Raw genomic sequence first — 4,143 nt, 5'->3', positions numbered from 1 at the left:
AGCTGCAGCAGCCCTGCCACCAGCTGGCACAGGAATGGGTGCAGCTCGGGGCCAGGGGAGGGGAGTCCGGGGTGGATCCTGTGGTTTGTACATCTCTGCATTTCTCAATGCCTTACTGCAGGTCAGTGAGGTGCTGGTGCTGTGCTGTGGAAACTGAGTCCTGCTCTGATCCCAGGGTGCCCTCAACATCTGGGAGGGTGGCTCTGACACCCTAAATTCCCATAGTCCATTCCTGGACACAGGGCCCCCATCTCCAAACCCCAGTAGTCATTTCAGTGGGCAACACCATGGTGTTCTGTTGTACAATGCCGTGCTGGCACTGCTGTCTGCTCACAGGTCGCTGCTGACCCCAGATGTGTTTGAATGCTTGGCTCTTCCTCACTCTTCCTCCTTCCTCTTGTGGGATCCGGGCTTTTGGGGCAGGTTGGCAGTGCTTCCCACCCTGAGGACACTGGATGGAGAGAGCCAGGGTTTGGCATGCGGTTCAGGGCTCTGTGGAGGCTCAGACTGATGGCGGTGGGAGTGCCTGGAGCCTGTGGAGCTGCTCTCTGGGTCCAGCACCAGAGTCCTCATCTGATATGGGACAGCAGAACCCAACCTGGGCACCTTCCCCAGGGGCAGATCACCCCCACTCTCCTGCCTGGCCAGAGGTTTTTGCTGGCATACCTCAGGCAGCAGCAAATTTGGGAGAAATCAGTATCATTTCTGCCGGGAAAGGTGGAAAGCCAAGGCAGCCCCGTTGCTATGGTTGCCGCAGACCATCCTCAATGCAACATCACGTCAAGCCACTCTGCAAGCAGATGTGCTGCAGCTGGAAAGCAAAGCAATTCCCCCAGGTGTGAGCATGGCATGGCAGGCAACACAGGCTGTCCCCTCTGCTCCCATAGCCTCCCCTGGGATGCTGCCTGCACCCTTGGCTGCGTGTCCCCACCCAGGACCCTCCCTAGCAGCAAAAAACCCATCGGTGAAAGCAGTGCTGGGGAGGGGGAAGTGCAACGCTTACACTAAGCAATGCATGCAGGTGTTCAAAAATAACGCAATCAGAATATTTGTCATTCAAATAGTGTGTGTGTATATATACATATAAAAAGTGCTTAACATCACATTCAGGCATGGTTTGAACAGGGGTATGCTGAGTATCGGCTAAGCATCGCAACCATTTCTAAATCTTTTTTCCCTAAGAAATTATAGGACCATTGATTTATAGGGTTTTCTTGGCTTTGATCAATACGGATTGGGCCAGCATGTACGTTCCCTGGGTCCTGTTGTACTCCTGCAGGCTGAGGGCTCAGGCTCTGCCTCCTGCCACTCTCCAGGACTCGCTGCTCTTTGCATTGTAGCTCTTTGCTACAAGGTTTTTAGCATCATAACCCAAAAGTACCTGATACCCTCATCAGAGGTCCGGAGCAAAACCAGCGTTGTCACTGAGAGCCAGAGACAGCGTGCAGAGCCCAAGGCCCGATCCAGAAAGGCGTTCGGGTGCTGCTTCCCAGTGCTCAACAGGGCTCTGTCCTTTGCATTCAGGACAGATATTTAGGGATATGTTCCCCCTGAACCCCTGGGGTGCTTCTGCCCTTGTCCACACCAAGCATGGTGGGATTGACTCCAGTGCAGCCCCTGTGAGGTGGTGGCTGGGATCTGCAGGGTTGGTGTCCCTGTGCCAGGAGCCAGCATCCACCAGGGACCCTGTGTGGTGCAGCGGGGAGATGTTCCTGCTGGCCACCTCACCTGTGTCACCTCTCCCAGGGCCTGGTGGCCCCTGGGAGGACCAGGGGGACTCCTGCCTTGCTGGAGCCCCATCTCCAGCGGCACAGTTGCTGATGAGCAGACTTTTCCCTCTGCGCTGCTCAGGGATGTGCTGAATCCTGGCTCCGGCTGGCTGCCAGCCAGACCTCCTGTGGGCCCAGGGGGCTGGTTAAGCTCATTGCTTTTCTTTCAGAGGCTTCAGAAAGCCACCCGCCCGCATTTAATTCAAATTTATTGAATAATTCTCCTGGGAGCAGCTAGCTCAAGACCAGACGCTACAACAGACCATCGATGAGGTCAGTTGGCACGGCCCTGGCCGTGGAGGGCTCTGTCCTCCAGCGCATCTCTGTGGCTGCGCCAGGGGGATGGTGAGCGCAGGACCAGGCGCCTGGCCCAGGGCAACACTGGCTCAGCTCTAAACCTGCCTGCCTGCACTGCCTCCGGCCCCAGGGGATATTCTGAGGTCTGTTAATATCCCTCCCACTTCCACCCCAAACCTGTTTCTGTCTTTGAGCAGTTGTCACCTGGGCAGTGGTCCTAGAACAGAGCTGGCTCCAAAGCCTGTTGCCAGCTCGCTGTGCTGCGAGGTGGTGGGATGCAACAAGCCTACAGCTGGATGCCCCACGCACTGCTGGATGCACACCCTACAGTGATGAGATTTGGGTCCACCACCGGGTGAAAACCTGAGGCCTCCTGGACAGGAGTGGGGACAAGCCAGACCCAGGTTAGAAGTACAGGATGCATCCCCAGCTCCAGCAAGGGAGCAGTGGGAGATGAGACCAGCCAGATGATGGGAGAAGGGCTTCCCTGAAGGAGGCTGGTCTCCAGGAAAGCCTTTTTACCCTGAGCAGTTTGGGGGGCACATGTGCCTCATCCTTACGGTATCCTGGGGGATGTCCCCAAGGACAATGAGGCTGGGGACAGGCTGCCTTCATCCCTTGCTCCCCTGCTGCTGCACGGCTCCATGAGGGCAGCCCACGGCGTGCCTTGTATTACGCAATTAACCACTGCTCAGAGGAAAAATAATGATCTTCATTAATGAGCCCAGCACTTGTCGGTCAGGGCCTGACGTCCTGTACAGGGGCATGTGCAGTCATGCAGCAGGGCTGAATCAACTCCGCCAACGATGCTGCGAGGTCTGTGGGGAGAGCAGCCTTCCCGTTAGCTCTGGGCACGTGTTGCTCTGCAGCACACACAGAAGGGCAGTGCCATGCTGGCCCCCATCCATCCCTCATGCCCCGAGCTGCGGGATGGGCCTTACGACAGCTCGGCCTGCTTCTAGTAAGGTGTGGGATCAAGGGATGTGCCAGAGCCTGGAAAACAGCATCTGTGGCTGCGGGCCAGCCTAGAAGGGCCAGGAGCGCCCAGGGACCTTGCTCCAGTGCAGTGGCTGTGCTGCAGCATGAGGCTGGGGCACCAAGGCTCACTCACCTTCCTGGGGTCCTTATTCCATCCCCATCCCCCTTGTCATGGTCATTGGTTGTTGACCCCCACCTAAGGATTCGCAGAGCCACAGAAGGGGCTCAGCGAGCCATGGCTGGAGGCACCTACCCCATTTAGAGCGCTTGCTCAGGCCACGAGCAGCAGGGAGCTATTTCTGCAATAAAAGCCTGGGTTTGTTGTCCAATCCTGATTTTCCTATGCCGGATGCGCGGCTGGTTTAGGGCAGAGAGGGGGGGTAAAATCCCACCCCACGTCCCAGAGTGCACCCAAGGCTTGGGGAGGCTCCCCAGGGAGGGCAGGGGGCTGCGTGTCAGGCAGGGAGGGTGTCAAGCAAGCCCCTAATGAACCCCACGTGTTTATCTCAGGCAGAAGCCGACCGAGATGTGTGGTGAGCTCTGCACCTCAGCCAGGCTCGGGTTTGCCCCTGGAGGAAAGAAGCTGTTGCCTGGGGGTTGTGCTGCCTAGCATTAAAAGCCAAATCTGAGCAGTGTGGGGGTATGGGGGCTCTGCACAAGGCAGCAGAGCCCCGCTTCCCACTGCGAGGCTGCGGCCAGCCGCGCTGCTGCAGGGGCAGGCACGCAGGAGCATTTTTCAAACCCAGCTTTCGGATGCTCGCAGTGGGTTTGGGGCTGGGTTGTTAACGTATGAGAGACGCGGGCTGGTGGGGGGGGACAGACACACAGGCCCTGGCTGCTGACGGCTTCCCCCCGGAGAGGCACTGGGCAGTGTGGCAGGGGCCCCAGGGGACCCCCACCCATGGACATGCCTCAGGGGATCCTCACCAAGAGGGGCCCCGGGCCCCTCCCCTCCCTGAGGTACCTGGGGGACCTCTGCCTCCGAGGATGCCCTGCACTTACAGTGGTGCTCTGAGGGAACCCCACCCATGGGGGGGCCCCAGGGACCCTCACCCACCGTGGGGACACCCACCTCCGGGGCTGTCCCTGCGCTCACAGG

This window comes from Egretta garzetta, unplaced genomic scaffold, assembly GCF_000687185.1.
Source record: "Egretta garzetta isolate BGI_Z169 unplaced genomic scaffold, ASM68718v1 scaffold24, whole genome shotgun sequence".
NCBI lineage: Eukaryota > Metazoa > Chordata > Aves > Pelecaniformes > Ardeidae > Egretta > Egretta garzetta.
Note: the sequence above shows the minus strand (reverse complement) of the source record.